Raw genomic sequence first — 12666 nt, forward strand, 5'->3', positions numbered from 1 at the left:
ATATCCCATGTGGCTGGAGCCTAATTAATCATCAATTATTCAATATTCAATAAAGGTTCCAGCCACATTCTCACATGTCTGGCAGGTATAGGAATTAACCCCGTCCCTGCCAAACACCACCAACACACAAGCCAAACATTATTTACAAGCAGGGCTCTGCCCTGCCACAACGACATTAGCTTGATTATGTATAGATCTTCTGATTTCCGGTTTTAACTGATAACAACCGATAAAACTGCTGCAGTAGGCTACTAAGAAGTAACAGAATGTATCTATTCATTGTATTATCGCAGACAGTCGGACACATTTAAGTTGTCGCTTGCAACATCAGCACCAGCAAAACAAGTAACTGCTCTTCACAGAATCTTAACTTCTTAAGTCATCTTTGCTCCACATTAGCCTGCAAGCGCACTCACTTTCCTAATTTGGAGCCGCTTGCGGAAGCAGCGCAGTGGTGCAAGTAAGCGAACAGGGAGCTGTCCATCGGGCTTTTCTATCGCTTTCTCAGGTTCACCAATGTTGCTTTATTTGGAAATCCCGGAAGCTGCGGGTCTTCTGTTTCATTGACTGACAGGAGTAGCGAGCAAGCTGCAGCACTCCTTTACCAACGCTGGGACCAGTGTACTGGAAAAAAACAGGGCAAACAATAGAGAAACAAATCCAGGTAATTCTTTTTCACAGTTACTTTGTAATGCATCGCGCTACGGTAACGGGCGCCCACATTAATGATTTAAAATGAGGCGTGTCTGTGAAAGGTATTAAAAAAAAATGCAGGTTTATTTCTAAGAGGACATCTTGCTGTTTAGCAGGAAACACTGGAAGTAGCGCACGGAAGTGGGAGAAATAATTTATCATAGTGCTACATTATGATTTGTTTTGTAACGGTATTTCATACGCTGCGACATTAAACGGCCTTATGTGTTTATGGTATGCGCATATTATTGCCGACATTTAATTTTGTATAATTATAAATAAAAGTGAGTTTAATACTCTTCCAAAGGGTCAGATAATTAAAGAAAAATGAGATGCATAGCTAAAATGCTTACATGGATGTATGGATATAAAAAATACTGTAAATATAATTAGTGTTGAATTTGTTATCGGAAGCAACGACATACTTGGACAGTTGTACGTTTTTTTTTTTTACAAGATGCTGTTTTTCACTTATTTCAACACAAAGCAATATGTTATTAATACGATTATGTTGGTGTTGCAATAAGAACATGGGCTAAACTGGTGCAGTAGTGTACTGTGTAATGTAGCCTTCAGTATCTGGTGCATAAACGCTTTGCAGAAAAAGAAACGGTGGACACAGTGTCTCATCTTTTTTTTTTTTTATAATCGAAGCTTTATATGTGCTTCATAAAAGGGCAACGGTTATTCAAGTAAATCGTTTTTATCCTTTCATTGGCATAACATAGTTATCCATTGTCTCCTTTAGGAGGTTCCAGACATTCCAACATAGAATGATGTGTAGAATAGTATTTATTTCCACTTACATTTTAGTATTTGAATGTACAGGATCCACCTTATTGGAAATCAATTTGATCAAGCAAGTCATTTTGTTATTGATAGCAGGTATATGCACATGAAGATAATCCATTGAATATACATATGGTCTCAGTCTCCTGACAAACTAAAGTAACACATATTATTATTATTATTTATTTATTTCTTAGCAGACGCCCTTATCCAGGGCGACTTACAATCATAAGCAAATACATTTCAAAGTATCACAGTACAAGTAATAATACAATTAAGAGCAAGATAAATACAATGACTTTGGTTCAAGCAAGTACAAGTGTGACAAAATACAATTCAATAATACAGCAGATAAGTGTCAGTGATAGTTACATCAGGATATGATTAAATACAAAATACTACAGATTAAACACTTGGCAGATTACAGTACTCTGAAGTACAGGATTAAATGCAGTAAAATAGGGGGCAGATAAGAGCAAGTAAAGCGCATTTAAGGAAGGGTGATAAGTGTCCCAGGGGAAAACAGGGAGTTCTACAGGTGCTGTCTGAAGAGGTGAGTCTTAAGGAGGCGCCGGAATGTGGTCAGGGACTGGGCAGTCCTGACATCTGTAGGAAGGTCATTCCACCACTGCGGAGCGAGGGTGGAGAAGGAGCGGGCTCTGGAGGCAAGGGAGCATAGAGGAGGTAGAGCCAGTCTTCTAGTGCAGGCGGAGCGGAGAGGTCGAGTGGGGGTGTAGGGAGAGATGAGGGTCTGGAGGTAGCTGGGTGCAGTCTGGTCAAGGCATCTGTAGGCTAGTACAAGAGTCTTGAACTGGATTCGAGCGGTGATCGGGAGCCAGTGGAGTGAGCGGAGTAGTGGAGTTCCGTGGGCGAAGCGAGGCAGAGAGAACACCAGGCGGGCAGCAGAGTTCTGGATGAGCTGGAGCGGACGGGTGGCGGACGCAGGGAGGCCAGCCAGGAGGGAGTTGCAGTAGTCTAGGCGGGAGAGTACCAGGGCCTGGACCAGGAGCTGGGTAGCGTAGTTTGTGAGGAAGGGTCGGATTCTTCGGATGTTGCTCAGGAGGAATCGGCAAGTGCGTTCCAGAGTGGAGATGTGCTGGGAATAAGAGAGGCAGGGGTCCAGGGTGACTCCAAGGTTCTTAGTGGAGGAAGAGGGAGAGAGTGTGGTAGATTCCAGAGGAACAGAGATAGAGAGATCAGAGGAGGGGAAGGAGGAGGAGGGAAAGAAAAGGAGGTCAGATTTAGAGAGGTTGAGTTTGAGGTGATGCGAGTGCATCCAGGAGGAAATAGCAGACAGACAGGTAGAGATACGGGAGGGGATGGTGGAGTCAGAGGTGGGGAAGGAGAGGAAAATCTGAGCATCATCAGCATAGAAATGGTATGAGAAACCATAGGATGCGATGAGGGGGCCCAGGGAGCGGGTGTAGAGAGAGAACAGGAGAGGACCCAAGACTGACCCTTGGGGGACTCCTGTTAAGAGAGGGCAAGGTGTGAAGGTTGCTCCACGCCAGGTTACCTGGTAAGTGCGGTTGGAGAGGTAGGAGGAGAACCAGGCCAGAGCAGTGCCAGAGATCCCCAGGTCAGCAAGAGATGATAGTAGAACAGAGTGATCAACAGTGTCAAAGGCAGCAGAGAGGTCGAGGAGAATTAGGACAGAGGAGAGCAAGGCAGCTCGGGCAGACTTTAATGAGTTGGTGACAGACAGGAGGGCGGTTTCAGTGGAGTGAGCAGAGCGGAAGCCAGATTGGAGAGGGTCGAGCAGAGAGTGGTTGGACAGGAAAGCAGAGAGCTGGCGGTGTACAGTCCGCTCGAGGGTTTTGGAGAGGAAGGGTAGGAGGGAGACAGGACGGTAGCTCTGGAGGGAGGTGGGGTCGAGGGTAGGTTTTTTGAGGAGGGGAGTGATAGAGGCTTTTTTGAAGGCAGAGGGAAAGAGACCAGAAAGGAGAGAGGTGTTGAGAAGGGAGGAGATGAAGGGAAGTAGAGCAGGAGCAGCAGCTTGAAAGAGGTGAGTGGGGAGGGGGTCCAGGGCACACGTGGTGGGTTTGTGACCCTGGAGCAGGGAGGAGAGGTCAGAGTCTGAGAGGGGTGAGAAGGTGGAGAAGGAGGGCGAGTTAGTAGGGGATGTAGTGGGTGTAGGGGTTGGAGCAGGAGGGGGTGCGGGGGAGGGAGAGGTGTTAAAGAGTTTGCGGATATCTGAGTATTACATAGTATTAAAAGGGTGCTTTTTAAGTGATCAATTTTTGTATTATTTGATGCACTCTCAAATCATCTATTTTCTGATATTTAGATTAACTTGACTCTGCGCTCTCAGTCACACCTGAGGACAATAGATATGAGGACTGGCCTGTTAAGGCACTGATACCAGTCTGAAACAATTGTGTCTGGAATATGTCAGGTACTTGGAGGGCAAAAGACCAATCAGGTTCAGCTGTTCCTTAGTTAACTGAGCTCTTTGTTCACTATCCATGAATCGTAGGGTTAGTTCAGCTGGACCATTCAGATAAATGTAGTTGTTTAAAAATTAGATCAAAGGGTATTGTCTTCCAGGTAAGGTTGCAGATGGCCATACTTGTGTATAACGCCTGGCATGTTTTAAATTCCATCCTTTGATTAGTTTTGTGGAAGTGGTCTTACTGAGAGCTGTAGGGGGTTTCTTGCTGGCTGAAATAGCCTGCGACTCAGCCTCTCTGGTATTTTGCACTTCATATAGAATTCTCTAGCCAGATTATGATAGCTCTTGTCTTGTCTTTAATGATAAATGTATTCATGAAAAGCAGTCCATGTGCAATATAATCCCTCTGGCAACAAGAACATGCTAATTGTTTATGTAATTTACATATGAGGTAAGGTTATGAGAGGTCTGAGAATTCCACATCATATAATATACATATTTATCATTGTGAACATTGACAAGAACAACAGGGCGTGGCCACAGTTTTAGGAAGTTGGTTCCTAAAAGGGTGGACACAGCTCCAGTACTAGTCCAGTTTTTTCCTGCGTCAGTTTTTGGGTTATTGTTTGTATTGGCTGACACATTTCAAATGCAATCTCAAGTTTATATAAGGATATCCTAAGGCTATATTCTGTTTATACCACATATATATATTTTTAAAATAAACAGAAATCAAATTTGTAAATTTTTTTATATTAAATCATGTAGTTCAGTGATTACACCGTGTAACAATTTTTTTTTTTTTTTTGTTCCTGGGTAGTAAGTGTTATTTCCTAATTGCTTATGCCTCAAAAGTATAGAAAATGGCTATTATTCCCCACAAACTTTGCTTTTGTGACCAGGACAGTGATATTTTGAAATCTACCTATTTCCAATGAGAAAACGGGCGAATTTGTGTCTTTTCGTTCACATAAAGTCAGAAAAAAACATATGAATCCAAATTAACATGTATTTACACTAAAGTAATACAAAAACGACTACAAAAGATTTAGAAGTGAGTAGTTTTTCGAGATTTACGATTATACTGTAAATCACTTTCACGAATCAGCCCCCAAATGTAGTCTCCCATCATGTTCTCGTTATACTGTCCTTCACTGACGGCTCATCCAGGAGCCTCAAAGCCGTGCTGCTCCATAATGGTAACAAGTACCCGTCTCTTCCCCTGGCTCACTCGGTGCACCTCAAAGAGGATTACAACAGCATCAAGACCTTGCTGGATGCCTAGAAGTATGATGAGTACGGCTGGGACCCCCGGAAGGTGCTGATGCCACCACTGCACATCAAATTGGGCCTTATGAAACAATTTGTCCGAGCTCTAGATAAGGAGTCGGCAGCCTTCAAGTACCTTCAAGACTTCTTCCCTAAGCTGTCTGAGGCAAAGGTCAAAGCCGGTGTCTTCGTCGGACCACAGATAAAGAAGATCCTGGAGTGCAATGAATTCCCCAAGAAGCTCACTAGTAAGGAGAAAGCGGCTTGGAACAGCTTTGTCGTAGTGGTTCGGGGCTTCCTGGGCAATCACAAGGCCGAAAACTATGTGGAGCTGGTTGAGACTCTGGTGAAGAACTACGGCACAATGGGCTGTAGGATGTCCCTCAAAGTCCATACCCTTGATGCTCATCTTGATAAATTCAAGGAGAACATGGGAGCGTACTCGGAGGAGCAAGGCGAGCGCTTCCACCAGGATATACTGGACTTTGAACGCCGCTACCAAGGACAGTATAACGAGAACATGATGGGAGACTACATTTGGGGGCTGATTCGTGAAAGTGATTTACAGTATAATCGTAAATCTCGAAAAACTACTCGCTTCTAAATCTTTTGTAGTCATTTTTGTATTACTTTAGTATAATTTGGATTCATATGTTGTTTTTTCTGACTTTATGTGAACGAAAAGACACAAATTCGCCCGTTTTCTCATTGGAAATAGGTAAATTTCAAAATATCACTGTCCTGGTCACAAAAGCAAAGTTTGTGGGGATTAATAGCCATTTTCTATACTTTTGAGGCATAAGCAATTAGGAAATAACACTTACTACCCAGGAACAAAAATTGTGTTACATAGTGTTATTTTACCTGGCAGATCTCAACTTTCGTTTTCAATTGATTATGCTGTCTTGTATAAAATCAATAAGAATTTTTCATTTAGATAGAACCTTGAGATCGGTCTGCCAATTTCAGCAGTACACATACAATGGAAGCAAAGACACACTCGAGTTTACCCTGGTTCGCCAAGTTTATTAATATGCTGTACTATACCTTGCTATTCTTTGCAATGCTTACCTGTGTTTTTTCATACTTTCACTATGCTTTATTACACTTTGTTATGCTTTTACTTTGGGAAATGTTTATAAGGGATCGGCAACTTCGGTTTAGAAAGATCATTCAGTATTCTGTTTATACCACAAGTATAGTTTAAAAATAAATCAATTAATTCAGGGATTGTTTTACCTGCCTGGTCTTTACTTTCATTTAACAGACAGGCCATAAACAGGCTTCAAAGCAGATTCATTTTGAACCCTGTTTATGGCCTCTTCTCAACTGTCTTTTTAGATAGAACTTTGAGCCTGTCAATTTCAGCAGCACACCACTGGATTAGTATGGAAGCAAAGACACATTCTTTTTGTGTCATAATATACTTTACACACCATTTGTCATAAATAATGAACTTGTTGTTTACAAAATAATGTTTACTAATGTTTGTATAACAGGGATGGGTGAGCATTTATTTTTAAAAAAAATTGAGCGCCTGGTTTTTTGGGATAAAATGGGCCTCTGAGATGCCTCCGACCCCTGCCAACAAACAACGTATGTTCAAGTATTTAATATCTGTCTCAAGACTAAATAGCTATTTATAATTAGTTGACACTGTCATACGTTGCAAGCATTTTGTTTTCTGAATATGTTGTAAAAATAACATGATGATTCATGTTTTATATGGGGGCAGATTAAATCCTAAAGGAGGTAGGAACAAAAAGTGAAGTAGCAGCCACCGAGTCACGCTATCTCTTATGTTATCATTAATGGCCCTCGGCACATTTGTGTTCTAAGAAGTGTTACCAGATGCACAGAGAATAGATTCTGTTTACCATGTAAGGTGCTCTATGACTGGGAGGCCATTGACAACCCCCTTGCCTTTATTTCACCGCCAACTGCAATTATTATTATTATTATTTATTTCTTAGCAGACGCCCTCCCAGGGCGACTTACAATTGTTACATGATATCACATTATTTTTACATACAATTACCCATTTATACAGTTGGGTTTTTGCTGGAGCTATTTTAGGTAAAGTACCTTGCTCAAGGGTACAGCAGCAGTGTCCCCTACCAGGGATTGAACCCACAACCCTCCGGTCAAGAGTCCAGAGCCCTAACCACTACTCCACACTGCTGCCCAATTCTGGTCAATAACAGAGACATCCATTACTTGAAAACTTACAGAAATCTGGGCTGACAATATGGTTAATTTCAGATCTGATTTGATCACTTTTCTGACAAATACACCTCTTTCTAAAATAGAACAAAACTGTATATTTCACAGTAAAAGTCTGGCAATTCATAGAAGCCTATCCAGCAGCTTCAGAGTTAATTATCCTCGTCACATGGGAAGAAGCCAGCTGAGGAGCTGGGATGATGTAAGCTTCAGGGAGCCCTACTTTATGGTGGCACTGAGGTTTTTTTCTTTATGCTTTGAGTGTGCATGTGAGATGCACCAATGTAGGAATAAGCCAATGATTTATATCAGCCTCACTGTGGGAATTAGCCTAGCTGATGGCCATATACAGGGCGTGGACACTTTTTAGTAACTACTAGCAATTGTCCCATAATGAGGCTTGATATACAGTCCAAAGAAGATGAACTATGGAGGCTGTGTGGTCCAGTGGTTAAAGAAAAGGGCTTGTAACTAGGAGGTGCCCGGTTCAAATCCCAGCTCAGCCACTGACTCATTGTGTGACCATGAGCAAGTCACTTAACCTCCTTGTGCTCCGTCTATCGGGTGAGACGTAATTGTAAGTGACTCTGCAGCTGATGCATAGTTCACACACCTTAGTCTCTGTAAGTCGCATTAGATAAAGGCGTCTGCTAAATAAACAAATAATAATAATAATATGTGACGTGTTTGTCTGACCGTAAAATAGATGGAATGAAATGTATTGCTTTGAAATTGACATGTAATGGATGCCCAGCTAGTTAGAATAACTGTACCACTGTATTGCACATCTTTACAGAGGTTATAGTTTATAAAATAAGTTCATAAAATCATACCTGTATTTTACTGTCAGGTCTTACAAGCTCATCATTTCCATGCCTTACTTTCATTCTGTTGTACTTCCTAGGTCATTACACCCTTCAATGACCTTCTATCCTGTCAATAACAAAGTAGCTACCCCCTGCATTACCATGCTTTAACTCCAACGACATTGCTGAGGTGAAATGATCAAGGACACATTGGGATATGCTTTAGCAAGAGAGTTATCATCTCTTAAGTAGAAATCCTGCCTTTCAATAAGAGGCGTGCTGTTCAGACATTGGTAGAGATGTGTATTGATTGACAGCTGTATTAGCACTTGACTTTAAACCAGACTTAGAAAATTATGCCAACTAAACTGAAGGCAGCAGATAGTGTTTGTCTGCTTGACAAATACGAATACGTTAGCTCGCAAGTGGGGACAAGTTTTGTTTATTGGTGGTTGCATGGAAAATAACTTCTGAGCTCAATTGCATAATGTATTCATAACTGTTAGAAAGCCACACTAGTCAAGCACCAGGTCGGGAGCCTGGAGTTTGAACAGTCATACATTTTCCCTCACCTATAGCTGCATGAGCAGCTAAAAACTACAGGATTGCCATTCACAGCCATGGTTTCAAAGCGCAGTGGTTGTGCATTGCTTAGGTACTGTTGTATGAATAGGGTATTAGTCATGCTGTGATAACTGCAATCAGTTCAGAGTCGATTTAGCAGGCCTCTGGTGTAGGGTTGGACGATGATGACATTTTCAGCTATCGAGTATCGTCTGTAAATTATCACAATAATCGTGATTGTCGGCCGAATAAATTACATATTTAAAATTCTTGTAATTTATCAAATTTATACTTTAGCAGCATGACAACCACCAGTCTTGCATCTTACATTTCACTGAGTTTAGAAGAAAAAAAAAAACTAGACAGTATAAGCGCCAAATCTGAATTTCTGTTGGGTGCCCAGAACAAACGTGAGTATAAAAATACACCTATTGTAATTTGTATATTAATAAATTATGTAGTTTTCCTATAAAATAATACATATATTTTTCTTATTTAAACAATGATGTTAATTTGAGAATGTTTACTTTCATAAAAGAAAGTGCCACCAAATGTATTAATATAACCCAACAAAACTGCTAACGTTAACCTGGAAACATTTGTTTTCTTTATTTGTGTGGCGAATCTGCCATTAAGAGAATCAAACTATGTTTTTTTTTTTTATTATGAACTTACTGAGTTTTGCACATCGCTGCTTGTATGCAGACAGTTGAATAAAATAAACCGCCTATCCTTCCATTAAAAGGTAACTCTCTTCTATTTATGCAGCTATCCTTTTTTACAATAGCAATGCCATGGGAACATATACATATATATATATATATATATATATACAGTACTGTGCAAAAGTTTTAGGCAGGTGTGAAAAAATGCTGTAAAGTAAGAATGCTTTCAAAAATAGACATGTTAATAGTTTATATTTATCAATTAACAAAATGCAAAGTGAGTGAACAGAAGAAAAATCTACATCAAATCAATATTTGGTGTGACCACCCTTTGCCTTCAAAACAGCATCAATTCTTCTAGGTACACTTGCACACAGTTTTTGAAGGAACTCGGCAGGTAGGTTGGCCCAAAATATCTTGGAGAACTAACCACAGTTCTTCTGTGGATCTAGGCAGCCTCAGTTGCTTCTCTCTCTTCATGTAATCCCAGACAGACTCGATGATGTTGAGATCAGGGCTCTGTGGGGGCCATACCATCACTTCCAGGACTCCTTGTTGTTCTTTACACTGAAGATAGTTCTTAATGACTTTCGCTGTATGTTTGGGGTCGTTGTCATGCTGCAGAATAAATTTGGGGCCAATCAGATGCCTCCCTGATGGTATTGCATGATGGATAAGTATCTGCCTGTACTTCTCAGCAAGGAACCTCCACCATGCTTCACTGTTGCCTGCAGACACTCATTTGTGTACCGCTCTCCAGCCCTTCGGCAAACAAACTGCCTTCTGCTACAGCCAAATATTTCAAATTTTGACTCATCAGTCCAGAGCACCTGCTGCCATTTTTCTGCACCCCAGTTCCTGTGTTTTCGTGCATAGTTGAGTCGCTTGGCCTTGTTTCCACGTCGGAGGTATGGCTTTTTGGCCGCAAGTCTTCCATGAAGGCCACTTCTGACCAGAATTCTCTGGACAGTAGATGGGTGTACCAGGGTCCCACTGTTTTCTGAAAAATTCTGAGCTGATGGCACTGCTGGACATCTTCCGATTGCGAAGGGAAGTAAGCATGATGTGTCTTTCATCTGCTGCAGTAAGTTTCCTTGGCCGACCACTGCGTCTACGGTCCTCAACGTTGCCCGTTTCTTTGTGCTTCTTCAAAAGAGCTTGGACAGCACATCTGGAAACCCCTGTCTGCCTTGAAATTTCTGCCTGGGAGAGACCTTGCTGATGCAGTATAACTACCTTGTGTCTTGTTGCTGTGCTCAGTCTTGCCATGGTGTATGACTTTTGACAGTAAACTGTCTTCAGCAACCTCACCTTGTTAGCTGAGTTTGGCTGTTCCTCACCCAGTTTTATTCCTCCTACACAGCTGTTTCTGTTTCAGTTAATGATTGTGTTACAACCTACATATTGAATTGATGATCATTAGCACCTGTTTGGTATAATTGTTTAATCCAACACCTGACTATACGCCTACAAAACCCCTGACTTTGTGCAAGTGTACCTAGAAGAATTGATGCTGTTTTGAAGGCAAAGGGTGGTCACACCAAATATGGATTTGATTTAGATTTTTCTTCTGTTCACTCACTTTGCATTTAGTTAATTGATAAATATAATCTATTAACATGTCTATTTTTGAAAGCATTCTTACTTTACAGCATTTTTTCACACCTGCCTAAAACTTTTGCACAGTACTGTATATATATATATATATATATATATATATATATATATATATATACACACACACACACACAAGGGTTCTGAGCACCCGCTTATTTTTCCCCATGCTGTGCATAGGCTGCAGTATAGTACTCATCTATTTACTGTAGTTTAAAATAAAGAAGCAACAGAAGCAACACAGTTGTTCAGGCTATATTACACGTGTGCCATATGGTTGTGTTTTTTATTTATTTATTTATTTTGTTTCAATTTACGTTTTATTTTACAAACAACAATATTTGTGTTTTTATGTTATAAAACCAGTCATGCTTTGCCAGTGTACAAATTATTATCAAAATGAAACCATGACGTAAAGTTAAAAGCATATTGTTTAAAATCAATACTTAACTTCCCAATGTACGCAGTGCTCACACAGATCATGTTTTACGCCTCACGCAGACACTTCAGTGCCACTGAATGCAGAGCCGCTTCCTGCTTCATTGGGTCACGGACGATAATTATGATTATCGACAATAATTTTTCAAAGCGATAACATTATCGCTGCAAAAAAATGATCGTGCTCATCGATATTATCAATTTATTGTTCCTACCCTACGCTGGTGGCTCAGATTGCCCCTGACACCTAGTCTATTCAGTAATGTACCTGAAAACCAGGACTAACCCAGTTTAACCCACACCTCCTGTGTTACATCACCATGGAAGGCATAAAGACAGTGCTGTGACAGGAGTTTCTAAGTCTTTGTCCAACCCCTGAACGTTGTGGTACAGAAATTTCTGGGCAGTATGTTTCGCTCCAGAATGCCTTGATAGTCTTGAGATTTCATTGTGCCCTGCACAGATTCAAGGCACCCTGTGCCAGGCGCAGCAAAGCAGCCCCAAAACATAACCGAGCCTCCTCCATGTTTCACTGTAGGTATGGCGTTCTTTTCTTTGAAAGCTTCATTTTTTCGTCTGTGAACATAGAGCTGATGTGACTTGCCAAAAAGCTCCAGTTTTGACTCATCTGTCCAAAGGACATTCTCCCAGAAGGATTGTGGCTTGTCAATATGCATTTTAGCAAATTCCAGTCTGGCTTTTTTATGTTTTTCTGTCAAAAGTGGAGTCCTCCTGGGTCTTCTTCCATTGAGCCCACTTTCGCTCAAAAAGCGACGGCTGGTGCGATCAGAAACTGACGTACCTTCACCTTGGAGTTCAGCTTGTATCTCTGTGGCAGTTATCCTTGGTTGTTTTTCTACCATTCGCACTATCCTTCTGTTCAATCTGGGGTCGATTTTCCTCTTGCGGCTGCGCCCAGGGAGGTTGGCTACAGTTCCATGGACCTTAAACTTCTTAATAATATTTGCAACTGTTGTCACAGGAACATCAAGCTGCTTGGAGATGGTCTTGTAGCCTTTACCTTTACCATGCTTGTCTATTATTTTCTTTCTGATCTCCTCAGACAACTCTCTCCTTTCTCTGGTCCACGTTCAGTGTGGTGCACACAATGATACCAAACAGCACAGTGACTACTTTTCTCCATTTAAATAGGCTGAATGACTGATTACAAGATTGGAGACATGTGTGATACTAATTAAAGAAACTAATTAGT

The 12666-nt window shown here is 41.1% G+C and overlaps 1 protein-coding gene across 1 annotated transcript in view; it reads left to right on the plus strand.

Annotated features, from left to right (window-relative positions):
* The first annotated feature begins 241 nt into the window (after positions 1–241).
* The window catches only part of cap2 (cyclase associated actin cytoskeleton regulatory protein 2), a 76891-nt gene continuing 64466 nt past the window's right edge, over positions 242–12666 (plus strand). The window contains exon 1 of the mRNA XM_034058594.3: positions 242–664. The gene's annotated coding sequence lies outside the window, so the exon portion shown is untranslated. The remainder of the gene's footprint in view (positions 665–12666) is intronic.

This window comes from Acipenser ruthenus, chromosome 3, assembly GCF_902713425.1.
Source record: "Acipenser ruthenus chromosome 3, fAciRut3.2 maternal haplotype, whole genome shotgun sequence".
NCBI classification, from domain to species: domain Eukaryota; kingdom Metazoa; phylum Chordata; class Actinopteri; order Acipenseriformes; family Acipenseridae; genus Acipenser; species Acipenser ruthenus.